At 31.9% G+C, this 19,139-nt stretch overlaps 1 protein-coding gene across 8 annotated transcripts in view; it reads right to left on the bottom strand.

Moving 5' to 3' along the window:
• LINGO2 (leucine rich repeat and Ig domain containing 2) overlaps positions 1 to 19,139 on the bottom strand; it is a 1,089,314-nt gene that overhangs the window by 286,806 nt on the left and 783,369 nt on the right. For all 8 annotated transcript variants that reach the window (XM_039880667.1, XM_039880666.1, XM_039880668.1 and 5 more), the window contains one exon: positions 5,178 to 5,336. The gene's annotated coding sequence lies outside the window, so the exon portion shown is untranslated. The remainder of the gene's footprint in view (positions 1 to 5,177; positions 5,337 to 19,139) is intronic.

Here is a 19,139-nt window from a genome sequence, read left to right as displayed (position 1 = left end):
GTATGAATATACACTAAAGTAGTATTTTCACATTAGAAAATTATGTCAGCCAATCAGGATGATTTGTTTGCTACCATAGATATATGTTAATGTTTCATATATGTATGCAATATTAAGCATATAATGTTTTCAATTCAATTAGAATCAATGCGTTTCATTGATTCTAAAGACTATAATTTGGTATGAAAAACCACTCTGGTGATCTTCAGTTATAAAGAAAATGTTATTTACCTCAATACCAAGACAGCCAGCTATATGATTATAATATGAACAATAACCAACTGTTGAACAGGGTATTATCTCAAAATCACACTAACTATAACTCAGACCTGTCATCATCCTAGGGAGAAAGTTATTGATATAAATAGATTAGACCATGACCCCCTCAAAAAGCTTGTAGAAGAGAAATGCTTATATAAGGAAATGATGATGATGATGATGATGATAATAATAATAACTACCATCACAACTAACACTGAGTGCTTTTGAGGTATCAGGTATTTTAGTAAGCACTTGACCTCTCATTTACTTCCGAGGACTAAGGGTGAAATATTCTGACATTTGGCTGAAACTGATGAACTTCGAGGTAGAACTGCTACATATATAGACTATAAATAATAATTATAATTAATAATAATAATAATAAATAGAGCAACAACTTATTTATAATGTGTCTGATATTCTGCTGAGTGTTGTATATATGATTTCACTTAATCCTAACAATTGCTCCATGGGACCATTGCTAATATCTTCATGTTACTGATTGGAATCAAAGCTCTGAGATGATAAATAACTTGTCCAAGATCACATACTTTGTAATTGTCAGAGCTGGGATTCAATTCAAGCCTACTTAAAGCCAATGTCTATATAGGTGATGGTATATTTTCACCCACAATTTGCTATAGCTTGGCCCTTCAAAATAGAATAGGGTAGCTTGTTGAGATGGCAGCATCCCAGTGACCTCTATCCAGAAAAGTTCACACACAACAGCATGGAAAGAGTGAGGACTTTACTTCTTTCTTCCAAGCATTTGAGATCTATAGAAAGATAAATTCAAAATTTGTGGCAGTGTATGAAAGAGAACCATACTTTATTTATAAAAGCAATGAGACATTTAATTAATGTTATTTTTTCTTTTTCTTGTTCCTTTATTTTAGATGAAATCCTCTTTACTCCTAATAAATACTTGGGTACTATTAAATGTCACATAGTGATTTTAAAATATTTGTTATTAAATCATGGCAGTGAACTTTGAGAAGATAAGCTACCTTTGATCTGACAATGGACAAGATGAACCAAATACCAATTGGCCCCCTAACAAGAAAGAGAGAGATATTTCCTACTGTTAAAAATACAGAAGTTATGGTTTTGATCTGAAGCACAAGTTTTGATTTTCGTCATTCATCACTCATCAGATATGTTTATTGAATAAGTAAGCCACTCTGTAATTAAGGTCTTAGAGAAGAAAAATAAAGACTCTGGTCTTAAAAATATTACATTTTAGTGAGTCATGTCTACATTTCTGTAAGTATGCATATTTAGAAAGAAATTCTTGGATTTTTTCCAGACCATAAGAGAACTTCTGGGAAAATGGATGATTCAATCATACAAAATGTACTGAATCTGGCATTCTCCTGGGGAGCCTTATGACAATGGTAATTTTCAATAAAATAATTGGATTGAAAGTGATGCTGTGAGTTAGGAGTTTCCTCTAGTAGAGGTATTAATGCACTCTGGCTCATTAGAGGACTGTGTCAAAAAAGGTTGGGCTGAAGTTCACTTATATTCATTTTCTGTCTTTTTCAGGCTCCCTTCCCCAGTTATTTTCCATGCTTTAAAGTGTTCCCTATGATTTTGAGCAAATGTGCATTGTGATAGAAACGTGATACTTTCAGCAGAATTACTTAATTAGGTTTAAGTAAGCAGTATGTACCAACATAGGGTATATTTGCCATACAAATGTGCTTGCAACGTATGCTGCATTTCAGAGGAATGAAACACAGTAATTGATGTGATGATAAAACAATGAAGGGAAGGATAAAGCCTGAGAGATAAAAGTCTCGAAAAGGAAATAAAGTAGGATAGCAGCTGTCTCCATCTTAATTGAAGCATAAATTTCAGAAATAAGATCTGAGGTTTAATTTCAAGCACATACTGGGAGAGAGTTTAGTGTATGTTTGTGTATGTGTATATACCCATGCGTGTGATGAAAAACAGGTAAGTTAAATTATTTTCATCCTATGTATAAAGAGTTTTCAAACTATTTTAAAAAAAAGGAAAAAAGTTGCAAACGTAGAACTTCATTGATTATCCTTGAGAAACATTCATTTAGTCAGCACTTAACAGAGACTAACAGAATCAATGATGGGCAAGAACTGTTCTAGATACCAGTGACAGAGTAGATCAGAATCTGTACCACATTTCTACACTCACAGGACTGAATACTCTTAGTTTATCTTTACTCCCTGTAAGTACCTTCCTTGTCCACATCCCACCCTCTCCCAGAATCATTTTCTTAAAGTATAGATTAGATTACTTCGCTTTTATATTTATAACCACCATAGTGCTCTAGTCCAGCCCCAACCTATATACTCAATCTCTTCTTGCATTCCTCCCTACACTCTGGTGTCAAGCTTTCTATTCTCTAAACATAATATTTATTTTTATCTCTTGCTGACTTTTACAGACTATTCCCTGAGCCTAGAATGCTTTCACATCTATTTACCATCAATTAAAATTCTCCCCACTTTTTAGCGGTGCAGCTGAAATGCCCTTTAAGTCTCAAAGACTTTCTAATACTCTTACCAACTTTAATAGTTCTTCAGCTTAAATTTTGAAGAATTTTGCTTGAAAGATATCATTAAAGTTTTCAGTTCATTTTGCCTGGAGAAAGCTCTTTACATGTCTGTTTTCCTTTGTGAGTGTGAACTACTTGAAGGCAGGACAGGAATGATTGCTAATTTGTTTCTGGCCACATGCTGCTTTACATGTGGTTGACATTCAAAAAAATGATTGGATTGCAAATAAATATGCAGCCAAAAAGTATTTAAGATTCATATGAGACTTGTCATGATGGAATCGGCTACTTCACTAAGTTCTCAAGATTTTATTTTCAGAGGACCTCAGAATAAGCATAATTGCACAGATAGACTGCCCACTACTCTCTGTAGAGTTAGTGACACATTGCATACACAGGTGCTACTTAAATGTGCTTTATGAACAACCTTGGAGGCTACATATCCCATTACATAGGGCATGTTATTATCAGAAGTGCTTTGAAAAATCTCAACTTTTATATCCTGTCTAGCTTAATATTCCTTTTATGTACAAGCATACAGTAATGTAATCCTAAGCAAGACAAACCTTTGCTTTAAAAATGCTTTAAGAAAGAAAAATTACTTTTAAGCTAAGGAACAGTACAAATGTTTATGCGTTTGTTATAAACTTCTAAGAAACAGAATTGGGAAGTCTTAACACTCTTTCAACTTTATGGAGAAGCTAACTTGCATAATCATAAAAATTCACTTGCCAGTCTAACAACAAAGGACAAAAGTGAATTTAAAACTAATATAAACTATGAAATTGTAATATATAAATTTTGTGTTCATTTTTCAGAGAGTTAACTCTCAACTGGGAAAATACATGACTACATTTTAACATATTTTATGTCCAGAGGGCCCTTCTGAATCATGATTTCATACAGAACAATGTAATATGCTATCTTTGTACTCCTAATCAATAAGATTCACTTCAAAAGACTGTATGAAGAAAAGAGAAGTTATGATTCTTAATACTTTGGTCAAAAGTACTTGTATGCTTTTTTTATAATTGTTTGTGAGATACTAATGCTATGAAGCATGGAACTGGGTTGAACTTCATTCCACAAATGCATTCTACATTTTGATGTCCCTTTCATTTACAGGCTGGCAAGACTCTTCTAAATGTTGGTAACTTATCTTGCTACTTAACAGGGCAAACAGATATCTATTCAGTTCATCAAATAAGAATTTCTGCTATGAGTATGGTGATCTATACTATTTTCAAAAATTTCAAAATTGTGACTATTTGAGTTTTGTACTCTTATGATAAGTAAATCATATAGACAAGTAAGATAGGGGGTTGGGAAGTGACATTAATTAAAACTTAGAGAATCAATTATTTTCAAGCTCTTTAGAAGTTCTCATCTACATCCAAATAATGATCTTACCTTATGTTATTGACTGAATTCCATTTACTTTACTTTCAGAAAGTAAGAATACTATATTCGTACAAAACTTGGAGTTCAAGTGAACTGGAATAATCTTTCCCTATTGTTTTCTAAATTAATAAACTTTACCTATGTTTTTCCTTCTACAATTGATCTTAAAAGAAAATCTGGCTTTGGAATGCATAAAATTCAAAGAAGCTGTATAAGCTCTGATGATCTTAAAGTCAGAGAACAAGATTAACTTACGGTTTCTGCAGGTAAGTGTTGATAAATTTAAATTATGCTATAGAGGAGGAAGAGAGTTAAACAGAGATAAGAAAATCTGACCAAACTATGGGTAGTAGTTGAGAAGAGTTTCCAGAATGCAATAGACAAAGTAGAAAAAACGAGTACTGGAATAAGAGTATACTATTTTAAATGCTAGAAGCCACAATAATAATAGAGTATGTCAGTGCATCACCATTTTAAATAATACTTAGATGAACAATTTAGAATGATAAATACTTTCAAAGAAATAAAAGGCAGAATAATAGTATAATTTTCTAAATTGGAGTGATATTTATAAGATCACATGCTGTGAACTGATACATTTTTATAATATAAATACTTAATGGCAACACTTTCCCTACTGCACCTTCAAAAGTATAATTGTTTATTCCATTGTGGTTCAGAGTAGTTACTTAAAGAGGAAATCTCTATACCTTGCAATTTTTGGCTATTGCATTAAACTAGCATCCATAGTGTTTCTATGTTTGCTTTACATGTATCTTAAAATAACTTCTGTCTTCTCTTGAGAAAGAGGGACCAAATTATTACTGTATACATGCTCTTGAATTCAGGGCACAACCATTCTATAAAAATCTGTTTAGTGAACTTAGAAAACAAATAGAAAAACTATGCATTATTCCGTACTTCACACTAAAACCTTTAGAACAAGTGATAAAAATCAGATGTCTCACTCAAATCTTACCTGGTTTACTCTTCTTAAAAATCCAACCTTTGCTGTCTACCATGAAAATCTCTTGGCCACTGGGTGAAATCCAAACTGGGTAGTTGATCATGATAATTCCAACATGTCATGGGCAGCAGCCTCTCTCAGACTCCCATGAGCCAACTGCTTGAAATGAACCTGCAAAAAACAAGGTATTTCTTCATTTTAATTGAAAATAGTGAACCATGTCCTAGGTCCAGGAGACATCACTACTTAATCAATAAAAGAATAATAAAGGAGTGTGTGAGGGGCTGTAAAAGCCTCTCAAGATGCTGATAAACATGAAAGCCAGAAGACAAGTTTACGGGCTATTGAGGTGTTTTTTTGAAGGGTTCATTCTCCTTTCCCTGTGATTTTTTTGATCTACTTAAGCTGTCAGTATACATAAATATTATTGATATGAAAACACATATTTTATAGTGTGTACCCCTTCTCCTTCACATAGACGATCACTTGGAGTACTCAGAGGGCTTTCTGACTCTACTCATAATAATTTCAGCGTAACTGGACAACGAAGTTCAACAGGGCAAAACCCATCAGCAGCTCGAGGAAAATCCATATGAAGGTCTAGATCAAAGTCAGTTTCCTTTGAAAGTTCTAGCTGTTCAGTCGATGTCAATATTACTAGTCTAAAAATTGCATCACCTCTGTAGGATAGTTTGTGGGAAACACTTTTGAGGAGAATAGATGAGGTGCTGAAAATTCAGCAGCCACCATTATTCATATCAAGATACAAACTATAAGACAATAATAGATATGAACATGTTGTAATCAGAAAGAAATGACCAGAGCCCGAGAAAGTAACTAGGTAATTAATTTTGGAACAATCTACCACATATATAATGGTTCAATTATTTATGTTTGGATAAGTAAATATGGTATTTAAACTTCATAAGCCTGTTTAACTTCCATTCAAGGAGAAAAACCCCATGCACAATCAACAACTCTTAATGGCACTGATACCTGCCACATGAATAACTCTGTTCAATAGAAATTTAGAAAGACGCTAATGAACAGATGTGTTCCTTGGTCTTCCCAGGATAGCCTTTAATACCTATTAGATTCTTTTAGCTACAACAACCATATTTAGTTATGAATATACCAAAATAAATTTATTGTTATTATTTTCTAAGTAGTGAAAAACAAATGACAGAAGTTATTCTAAGCCTGTAGGGGGACATATGTGAGTGATTATGTGCTGCAGATTCATGGACACAGGTGCAAAACTGATTTTAACAGACACAAAATGATATATCCACATGCAGATGTGATTACAGATTCAAGTATTCCCAGAAGTTAATGTGGAGACTTTGTAAAAGGACACAGTAGTGAGATATCCTATTGTCCCATTTCAGCAAAAATGTTAAAATGGCAAGGATTGAAGTCAAGCACATACTTTAGACTAAAATGCAACACTACAAAATAAATCTTTAAAGAAACACGTGTATACTTGGACACAAAATGACCATTCTGTAATTCCAAACAGGAATGTCATTTTGGTGCCATTGCTGATACACATAAATACACACACACTTACCCATAAACATAAACAGCTAAAATTTTCTAATGTATTGATCCAAGCTCTGGTAATCATTAAACTAAATCTTAGTCAATTTCAGAATGCAAAATGTTTCTATTCATGCCCAAAATTATTTTACTTCTTTTCTTCTTTGAGGATACTCTGAAAATTATCAAATCAATTCCCTTATAAGATGAATCCGTTTTTATGAGTGGTAATCCTTTCTGGTCTCTTGGCAGTTATGCAGGATATTTAAAAAAGTCATACACTAGTGGACAAAATGACAGAGAAGTGTTTATAAACATAATTGCTAAGCTCCCAAATTTGCAATAAAGTGAGGAATTTTTGAAAGCTATTTGCTTTGGAAGCTCCCATTTGTGCCCTAGTGTGACTTTTCATACTTTACTTCTGCCACTTACTGTAAAAGAATGAAAACAAGTAAATCAGCATAACTATCTGCTTTCTAAAATGGCTTTTTTTTTCCCATTATACAGAAACAATGCTATTGACACCTTCTTGTAGGGGTGCATTTTCTATAAATATATATTTTAGTAATGATAATTTTCCACTGACCATTGATCTCTTATTCATTAACCAACTTATTCATCCCACAAATTTTAATTGAGCACTTCATTTGTGCCAGTTATGAGACTAGGTACTCAGATACAAAATGAAAATACACATATTGTCCCCATAAAGATTACTGTCTATTTTATTGTTATTCTTTGATGTATATTTGTAATTAAGAAAGGTAGCAACATTAGACCAAATTAAAATAATTGGCCTTATTTTATATCCTATCCACTATGTGACTGAATCATGGGATTTTATGAAGTTTGTCAGTGAATAAAACACTATAGGCTAAGGGCAAAGCTACAATGTAAAATGACCTATTCATACGGTTGACTCATGTGAAGTTCTTCCTGGATGTGATGGCTTTGTATCACTCTGAAGTTTTTCATAAACCCTTTAACAGACTGAGTCAAAATGGCTCAGAAAATCTGACCAGTTATTACATAACATTCTGGCATCCAACATGGAATCAGTGCCTCCCAAATATCTGTGTGGCCCCGTGTGGTCTATAACACAAGTTAACAGATATTTTTGGGCGGGGTTTACTATTGTCTTATATAATAAATTGGTTCATATGTTTTTGCATTATCATTCCATATATTTTCTCAAAGAGGTTATATAAAATTAAGTGTATATATCCTTCTCAAAGAGAAGTTCATGAGGTGTTCATTAGATGTATTGGTTTAAAACTTTATTCTAACAACAATTTTCATAATAAAAATAACTGCTTAAAATAAAATAAAATTTTCAGTTTTTTTCTGTTCAAATATGCTACTAAATATGAACATGAAAACAAAAGGTACAGATATTACTTTTTAAAAATACTCTTAGAAATGGAGTGATTTTTACTGAAATCAATATGGTTACCAAGGATTTAATTTTCTTCTATTCTCTCATATTTTCTGACTTTCTGCTTATTAGTGGGATGACTAATCTAAAAACAAGCCTTAAAAAAATAAATGCTATTTTTATTTTTTAAAAACTTGATTCTTTCAAAAATAAATTTTTAATGAATGCATTTTATTGTATATAAATTTTACTTCAATAGTGTTCATTTAAAATGATTTAATGAAAATTTGACAATACAAAGAGGTTCTAGATGTGGGTGTAGTATACAGAACCTATTGATAAAATACTGTTATATATGAATTTAAAACATCACAAGACCAAAATAAAAATTGAAAAAAGTAGAAGAAATTCAAACATTCACAAACTCTGTTTTCTTATTTCTTGGTCTCAAGTACTCTGTAATTGAATTTTGACCTTCTTTGCCTTTCTTTATGCACACTGCTACTACCCTTTTAGTTTATTTTACTGCTTTGAAGAAAGCTTTCCAAAGGATCCTCTCAGCACTTAGACATTCATTTTATAGGCTATTGATCTGTACTTGTTGATATATTGCTCTCTAAACTTTATCTCAGGGATGTGCTTTATCTTCCCCATGGGGGCATGTTGCAAAGCCCTCTGGATATCTGACACAATTAGATGAGTGCTCAGCATTCTGTGAGCTCAGTGCATTTGTTAAATGACTGCATGGTACATTTTGAAAACTTTGTATATAAGTCACTCATTTTCCTGTACAAACATCAAAAATATAAACATCAGGAATATAGGAATAGGTAGGTTATAAATGATCTATGTTATGAGGTTTTCTGCCTTAGAAATTTCACATCTGTCTCATTTTATCAGTGATATTGGGAAATGAAAGGAGCCACCATTTTTTAGTCAGAAACTTATTGCTTCTAATTTTTTTTTCTATATTTAGTCAGATGCAAAAATCAGAGATTAATTCCCAGCAGCCTGGGATCATCAATAAAAATCGATGTTACTCTGATGTTCCAGTTGCTGTTTTATATGTGTTTCTTATTGAAATTTTTCAAATACCATGTGAAGTATGTATCATAATAATGCCTACTTTATGGTGATTAAATTAAGAATCAGAAATTTTAGCTTACTTGACCAAAGGCAGAGGGCCTTTGAAAAATGGAGCTGAGATATGCAGTTAATTACTAGTGCTGTACCGTCAATTAATTCTGAGTTCTTCTAAACTGAGTTTGAGTGATTTGATCAATTTACAGATGAAAATCTGAGTCTCAAGGATTAAGTGACATATCAGAGGTCATTAAGATCATAGTAGTGTCTGGATTAGTACCTTAACCCATGATGCTCCTTCCTTTCTTAGACACCATTCTCTTCCCCAGCTCACTTGGTATAAATGTTATAGATTTCTAATTCACTTGATTTTAAAGACCATGTTTAGGGTAAGTTTTATTTTAGAAAGAAGGTATCCAAGCCAACAAACAAATAACAGGATTTCTAAGTACTCAATTTTAAATGAGCTTAATTTTCTGAAAGCAACAGATGACATCTTTCTCTCTCTCTTCTTCAAGCCATTTCTTTTTTATAATGAAAAAAGCATAGACACAAATGAAGACTGTGTGAATAGACTGTGACAAAACCTGTGATTAGATTTAAATATAAATAGCACATTGGTGTTTTGCTGCTGCCCATTTGGTATGTTTAGCTATGATATTAGTAATTACAAAATTGAAATCTCCCAAGATATTAATTTATTATTTTCACTTCAGAAACTCAGCAGGAGTCCCTTAAATAACATAAAACAAAATCTTGGGCAATTCTATCAATATTTGAAAATCTAGTGCCCAATACTCAAACATAAACAATTCTCTATGTTTTCATCTTTGCTCAAAGATGCCTAATTCTGAATTTGATTATTACCTAGAAACTGTGCCAATTAAAATAGGCTATATTTCTGTTTGCATTTTCTTAAAATGAAGAATACAATTAGTCATGTTCCCAGATTTTTTACAAATGAAACTTGTCTCCATCTTTTTTTCTTTCTTGCCTGCTTTCTCCTTTCTCCCTTCCCTTTCTTCTTTCCTTCATTCCATCCTTCTTCTATTATCTTCTCCTCCTTCTTTATTTTCATCTTTCCTTCCATTCTCCCTTATTTTCCTTTCTTTTTGCCTTTTTATTTCAACAAACATTTAAATATCTATTAAGTTCCATATGATGTGCTAGGCTCTGAGGACAAGGCAAGAACAAAGACAGTCTTGTGCAGGCACTGTTCATAGTCTAATAGGGTGAAGAGAGAAGTAAACCATATATTATGGAGGAGGGTTAGGGATTCAACCAGCCTTGACTCTTTCAGAATTTGTCAGCCTTAAGTAGTAAAATAAGTCATAATTCAACTCTAGCTTGGTTTGGCCTGGTCAAGTGAGAACTTAAAATAAAATTTAACCATCACCAGAAAACTCCTATGCCTTAGTGATGGATCTCGTAAGTTTTTCAGAGCTGACAAACAAATGTCTCAGTGTGAGCTGTGTCACTTAAATATGAATACAATATGGTTGACTACAACCAGGAATCAAAAGCCAACAATGAACTGAAGAAAGCAGGTTTAGCCTAAGGGCTTTACAAACATTTTAAACACAAGTTTTGCTAGACAGAACACATCTGTAAACTAGTTTTGGTCTTCAATCACTAGTCCGAGATATTGCTTTACAAGTGTTGAGTAGTCAGCAACCACTGTTTAGAGGTTGGTGCCTCTAATTTTCATAAAATCCATGGTGGGTAAAACTTTTCTTCAAGAAATCCTTCTGGTGGGGGAAAAAAAAAAGTCCTCTAGACTAGATTATCAAAATCAAGAAATAATGTGTTTAATAATGTGGGTTCTTGGGCCCCATACCAGTATTAACAAATCTTCATCTTTGGAGTGATATTGAGAATTCTGTAGGTGACAATACACTAGCTTAAACTTGGACACTCTAAAGTTTAAGAACCACTCTTGTAGAACAAAGCCTATTTTTAACATTTCTCAATACCTTCCCACAACTTTTAATTTATACCATTTATTTTTCTTTTAATTTCAAATAAATTTGTCTATTTTAGAAAAATGATTTTTCTGTGAATTGAATAAATTCAGAAATCCTCTTTAATGATCAATGCTTCAATGCTTTTCCTTCAAATATTTAAATACTTATTTTAATTTGCCGTATGTACATGATCTTAATATCTCTTTTTATTTAACACAGGATTAATTTTTTGAGCACTAAAGAGACTCCATAAGGTTAGAGAGAAACAAAGTGGACAGCTTTAAACATTGCAAATAGTACAGATTAGTCATAGTTAAAAAGAAGGAATCAAGTTCCCTTTAGTGTAAGGGAGCTGGAATGGGAAACAAAAAGTGAAGGGAATCAGGCAGTATGATACTTCCGACTTTTTTTTTTTTCCAGGATTGCTTTGACTATTCAGGGTCTTCTGATGGATTTTGAGGTTATTATGCTAAGCAAAATAAGTTAGACAGAAAAAGTTGATAACCATACGATTTCACTCTTATGCAGGATATAAAACTGAAAGCAACAAATGAACACGACAAACAGACATGGATGTGGACAATGTTTAGTGGTTACCAGGGGAAGAGAGGAGAGGGGGGATGTAGATAAGGGTAAAGGGGGTCAAATATATGGTTATCGATAGAAATTTAACTTTGTGTGGTTACCGCACAATGCAATATACAGATGATGTATTATTGAATTGTACACCTATTAAATCAAGTTCCCTTTGGTGTAAGGGAGCAAGAATGGGAAACAAGTGTCACTTGTTAACCAGTGTCACTTCAATAAATTTAATAAATTTATTTGGCAAGTGACCACTGTGAATTAGTGGGCCATGCTGGATGTTTTACATACATGTTCTCGTTTAATCTTCACACCAAACTTGGGAGATGATTGTTATTATTCCCAGTTGGTGACTGAGAAGACTTAAGCTCAGAGAAGATAAGTAGCTTGCCTTAGGTCAAAATCTAAAAGGGAGAAGTAAGATTTAAACCTTTAATGTCATGATTGCATAGACCATGATTTTTCTGACAATAAATGTGCTATATTTATTTATCCTATCAATTTACTTTTTCCAGTTCAAGAAATAACCCGGTTCAACTGTTTTTCTCTTCTATTTCTAATGTGTCCTCTCCTCTAACCACTATATTCCACTTCATCCCAATATCAGATACATAAAGATAAAATATAAGCAAGATAATGTAATATTTTTTTTGACTATCCAGAAACCAATACACCCCTTTTTCTATTAGCTCTTTGATTTTTATTAGAACAGGATGGAATTTGCATTATTATTGCATGTTACATTATTAACATAAGGATAACCTTGAAGGGAAGGGAAGGCTTTCTTTCGACTGCAGCTTGGGAATGAAGGTTTTTTTTTTCTTTTTTCGAACCTACTCTCCCAAGCTTCCTTGTTCTTGACCACATGCCTATTTTGTGTCCTGAATCTCCTTCTGCTAAATTATTTTTCTGCTTAAGAGAGCAAGAGTGCAAGAGTTATTTTTCAATACTTGTAACTAAAAATCTTGACTGATACAGATATTTGCTTTTTAAAAGTCATAGAAAACCTACTAGGATCCAGCTAGGAGACTGACCCAAAGTAACATGGTGTATATCAGAGAACAACAACAACAAAAAGAGGAGCAGGGAACACAAAATTTGATTAAAGAAATTGGCTGAAGTTAAGATGCATCCAGTAAAATTACCAATAAAATGAAAAATAATATTTGTCTAGTCAGTTTCAAAACAGATATTTTAGAAAATGCCTTAATTGTACTACTTATCTATCTTTTTAAGGAGAATGTTGAGAATGACTTCCAGATATGATGAGGTAGTTAGAGCAATTTTACAATTAAGGTATATTAAATTAGAAGTGATTTGCTTCATAAACAGACATAGTTATAAATTATTTAAAATGGAAGCACCCTAATTCATAATATCAGATTTAACTGATATGAATTTGGCTGACATTTTTCCAGTTCTGGAACAAGCAAGTGGTCATTGACAGAAAGTCCAAGACGGCATACAGAGTGGTGTGTAATCATGCATAATCTGATTATTGCTTTCCTAAGTACTACTTTTTCCTGGCTTTTTTGAGAATGAATACTAGAATTTCTTTTTAATATGTTCTTTTATTTTCTACCTTATCCAGGACTTATTCAGAAGACAATTGCTGAAACTTTGAAAAATCTGGGTTTTTAAAAATAAAAATGGAAATAATCATAGTACCAATCACCATTTATTCATTCAAAAATATTTACTGCATTATTACTATATTCCAAGTACTGTGCAAGGTCCTAGGATGAAATGATAAATAAAACACACATTGTCCTAGACCTCACAGAGCTTACATTATCGGTTAAGTTATTCTTATTGGGTTTACATATTTTATACAAATTTGGTTAGTCTTTTTTTAAATTTTAATTTTTCAATTGTAGGCAACATTCAATATTATATTAGTTCCTTATGTACAGCATAGTAGTTAGACATTTATATAACTTACAAAGTGATCACCCTGATAAGTCTTGCACAAATTTGGTTATTCTTAAGAGAATACTTTACTTTTGGGCTTCTTGAAACTAACCGTAATTTAGCATAATATTTTTGAAAAGTAAACTGTCAAACTGTCTCAAGATTGAATAAAATACTTATATTTTTTGACCCACTCATGGAAATTGATAGCTAAGAAGTAATGCAAAATCCAAAAAAAGGCCATTAATTCATTTATTCTCAATCACATTCAACAAATATTCATGAACATTATATGTGCCGAGTCATGTTTCATACAACAAATACCACGATAAACAAGGTTTCAAATTTCTTAGAGTTTAATTTTCAGTGGAAGAAGGCAGATGTTAAAAAGAAAAGAAAGAAAAGAATAAAAGATGATTTCAGAGAGTAATACTTGCTATGGCAAATATAAAATATGGTAACATTAGCAGCACACAGGACTAGGATAGATTGGGCGATGAGGGAAGTCCTGATCGATGAAGTGTTCATGCCTAAGATGTTCACCTAGGTATTATTATGACAAAAAATTAGAAACAGACTAAATGCTCAAATATTAGGTAACTAGAGTTGGTTTTACCTTGCCACCAAAAATAACTATAAGATTGGTAAGTATAAATGAGGCAATGGTTCTCAGGCACTATATGGGCATTACAGAACCATGATATTTGAAAAAAAGAAAATACACTGAAGTGAGCCCCTGATCATCCCACAATTGTATGGCTTTTTGTCTGGGGACATCTTCCTGTCACAAGGAAGGGAGGTAGAGCCCAAAGTGAGTAGTGACACCTTGACATGAAGAGGCAGATATAAGAGCTCCAGGATACTAGTATCTGAAATGTACAGGGCAAGGTACTGAGAAGAGAAAATGAACAGAGGAGGGCCCCTGAAGTCTGAATGGAGATTTGCCATAACTTCTTGTGAGGAAAAAAAAAAATTTTGATTAAATGATAAAGCAAATATGCCACATAAAATGTATAGTATGCACGTTAACCAATGTTCAAAAGTATATCAGTAATTTAAAAAACTTGTATTAGAAAAAAGAAAGGTCTCAAATCAAAAATTTAAGTTTCCATCCTAAAAAATTAGAAAAAAATGAGCAAATTAAGTATGAATAAAAGGAAGGAAATAAACATAAAGGTGAGATTCAGTGAAATAGAAATATATAATGCAGAAAAACAAAGCCAAAAGTTGCTTCTTTGAAAAATAAAATTTATAAATTCATAGTAGAACATATAATAAAAACAGAGAGAAAATGAAAATTATAAATATCTGCAGTAAAAGAACGGATATCACTACGGATCTTACAGACATTAAAATAATAATAAGGGGATATTGTGAACAACTTTATAACAATAATTTGATAATTTAAATTAGACAAATTCTTTATAAAACACATTTTAAAATTTCTTAAAAATACAGCTAATCGAGTTATATCTAATAAAGGAAATGAATTCATAATTATATAGACCTTCCCACAAAGTAAACTTCAGGCTCAGATACTTTTACTAGTGAGCCCTGTCAAACATTTAAGGAAGATAAAATGCCATTCTTTCACAAATTCTTTCAGAAACAAAGAAGAAGAAACACTCTCGATACATTTTAAGAGTTCAAAATATGCCTGCCCTAGTATCAAAATCTAAAAAAAGATACAAGAAAAAAAGTTACAGACTAATATCCCTTATGAATGTAGATGCAGAAATTATTAAAAAATATGAGCAAATCAAATCCGGTCAAATGTAAAAAAGGATACTACTACAGTATGACTAAATGACGATTTATCCCCAGAAAATAACTTTAGTTTAACATTCAAATGTAATTTACCAGGCAGTTATCTCAGTTAATGCAGAAAAAAATCAATTGACAAAATTTAACACCAATTTATAATAAAAATCTCTCAAAAAAGTAGGACTAGAATGGGCCTTCCTCAGTCTTATGGAGAGCATCCACTTAAAGTTAACATACTTAAAGGTAAAATGTTGAACAATCCTCACAAAGATAAGAGCAAGTCAAGTATTTTGCCTCTTCCCAATTCTAATTAAACAAAGTCAAACTCATAGATACAGAGAGCAGATTGGTGGTTACCAGAGGAGAAGGAGGGGGAGAGGAGATGGGTGAAAGGCAAAGGGGATCAATTGTATGGTGATGTATGATAAGCAGATTTTTGGGAGAGATCTCTTTTTTAGTGTATACAGATATTAAATTATAATGTTGTACACCTGAACAAATATACATATATATATACACATATATATTAAGAAGAGACAGTAAAGTACTGAAATAATGATAGACAAACAGATCTACTAAGAAAAGTAGAAAATCTAGAAATGCATCTACACTTAATATCATCAATAATTTCAACTAAGCATATAGAATAAAATATAAAAAATATAGACATTAATTTTTAAATTAAAAATATAAAAATATTCAGAAATATGGAAATATACAGTAAATTTTAGTTACTGGTTACACCAGGGGCAGGAGGCAGTAAGGACTGCAAAGGAAGATTCAGCATATCTACAAAGATTTATTTCTTACATAACAAAAATTAAAACAAAAGAACTGAACTAAGTACAGCGAAATGCCAAAGTTGTTAAAGTGGATAGTGATGGATACATGGAGTATATATTTTACTATAGATTTTTGTGTGTTTGTTTGAAATATTCCCTTCAAAAAATAATCTTCCCTTATGAAAAACCACTTTCACATTTTGAGCGTACACAAAAGACCTACATTATGACTTTTAAAATACTTTCTGTATCTTTCTATTTGATGTTGGTTCCTAAATAAGAAGAGAAATGTGAATTCTATATAACTGATCATCAAAATGAGATATCTTCTATGTGAAATTCTGAGTCTTATCTGCATTTGTCATTCTGTACAAAAGGTCTGTGTCCACGTTATCGATAGCTGAATGTGGCTGCCATAAGCCTTGTTTAGCATCTATCTCACTGGAGAGATTAATCATCACATTTCTGATCTTATCCAAATGGACATGGCACTTCTTTGTTTCCAGTACGAACTTTACTTGGGTGTGCATTCAGATCTCCCGGGCTGTGTGAAGCAGGTATATCTGTGGTTGAATCTGGTGCACTTTAAAACTCTTCAAACTTAGATACAGCAATGTGACTCACAGACCTGTAGCTCCAGACTGTCTAATCCCTTCAGACTTTTTTTTCTCTATCACCTATGCTTTATGTTCCCTTGCTAGCAGGCAGTCACCACAGCCTACTCAGTTAATTCACAATCAAACTAAATAACTCTCTTCATAAAACCTCTCATTATTTTTACTTTCTCTTAGGTCAATGAATGGTGTCACTATCCACACAGATACAGAAACCAACAAAATAGGTAAGAATAAAAATGAAATTAATTACGTGACTTGATGGAAGTTTTAGTTATTGCTATGGTAGTAATCATTTTGCAATATGTTAATATATAAAGTCAACACATTGCACAATTCAACCTTACACATAAGTCAATTATACAATAAAGCTGAAAAAAAATTGGTTTACCTTTTAGAATGCAATCAATGTAACCATATTAACAAACTGAAAAAGAAAAAAACATACGACCATTTCTGTAGACACAGAAAAAGCATTTGATAAAAGCCAACAGCCATACCTGATACGACAAACAAACAAACAAACAAACAAACAAAAAACAACTTCGAGCAAACTGGGAGTATACAATAATTTTATCAATTGATGCAGAACACTACAAAAAACTATAACTAACATTATACTTAATGACGAAAGACTGTTTTCCCCTTAAAATCAGGAAAAAAAACAAGGATGGTAGTTCTTACCACTTCTATTCAACACAGTAGTATAAGTTCTAGCCAATTTAAAAAAGCAAGAAATAAAAACCATCCATATTGAAAAGGAAGAGATAAAATTGGCTTTATTTGCAGAAAAGTATGAGAACTGATTAATGTGTGAATTTAACAAAGTTGCTGAATATAAGAACTACATACAAACTTAATTGTAATTTTATATTCTAGCAACAAAACATTAGGCATTAAAATGTACAAAAAAAAAACGAATACCTTTTACAACAGTATAAAATTACATGAAATATATAGAAATAAATCTTGCACAAAAGACATACAATACCTATAGATTGAAAACTACAAAACATTGTTCAGAGAAATTAAAGATGACCTAAATTAATGCAGAGATATATAGGGAAAACTCATTACTGTTAATATATCAGTTTCCCCCATATTAATCTATACATTTAATACAATCACAACTGCAGCAGAATTTCTTTTCATGGAAATTACAAACTTATTCTAAAATTTATATGATAATGCAAAGAACCTAAAAGAATCCCCCTAAAAAATACTTTAAAAATTAAGAACAAAGTTGGAAAAAGTTACACTTATCAAATTATCAAGAGTGTTTTGGTGTCAAAACCAACAAGTAAATCAATGACAAAAAATAGTGTCTAAAAATAGACCCACATGCAGACGAGTAATTGATTTTCAACAAAAGTACAAAGACAATTCAGTAAAGAAAACATAGTCCTTTTAACAACTCGTTCTGTATACAATTTGACATCTGTATACAAAAAAATTTTTTTTTAAAGGAAAAAAATTTTAATCTCTACCTCACATTGTATAATATAGAAAAATTCATTCAAAGATCATAGAACTAAAACTATAAAGCTTCTTGAAGAAAACATAGGAGAAAACATGTTTTGGGGTTAGGTGAAGGTTTCTTGAATACTATACCAAAAACATGATTCATTAAACAAAAATCGATATATTAGTTTTCATCAAAATTTTAAACTTTTTTTTTTTGCAAACTATGGTATTAAGAAAATGAAAAACCAAGCCACAAACTGAGGAGAATATTTGCAAAGTATATAAGAAACTTGTGTCTAAAATATGTAAAGAATCTCAAAACTCAACCATAAGAAAATGACTCAACTAAAAAAAAGAAATGGGAAAAGATTTTAATTGACACTTGCTAAAGAAGTTATATAGATGGCAAACCAGCTCATGAGACAATGTTCAACACCATCAGTCCTTAGGTAAAGGCAAATAAAACAACCTTAAGATACCAGTATGCACCTATTAGATTAGATAAAATTAAAAGTGTTGGCAAGTGTATGGAGGAACTCAAACTCTTAGGCAATGCTGTTGGAAATGTAAAATAATATAATTATTATTATTATTATTATTTTTTACAACTTTTTGAAGCATAATTGACTAAACTGTAAGATATTTAAAGTGCACAATGTGATGATTTGATAGACATATATATTGTGAAAGGATTTCCCCCATCAAATTAATTAACACTGTCCATCACCTTATATATTTCTTGTGTGTGTGTGTGTGTGAGTGAGAGAGAGAGAGAGAGAATGAGAGAGAGAGAGAGAAGTTTCAAGCTCTACTCTCTTAGTAAATTTCAATTGTGGAATACAGTGTTAATAACTATAGTCACCATGTTATACATTAGATCCTCAGTTCTTATT

This window comes from Pteropus medius, unplaced genomic scaffold, assembly GCF_902729225.1.
Source record: "Pteropus medius unplaced genomic scaffold, Ma_sr-lr_union100, whole genome shotgun sequence".
NCBI classification, from domain to species: Eukaryota; Metazoa; Chordata; class Mammalia; order Chiroptera; family Pteropodidae; genus Pteropus; species Pteropus medius.
This window is presented reverse-complemented; position numbering and strand designations above follow the sequence as displayed.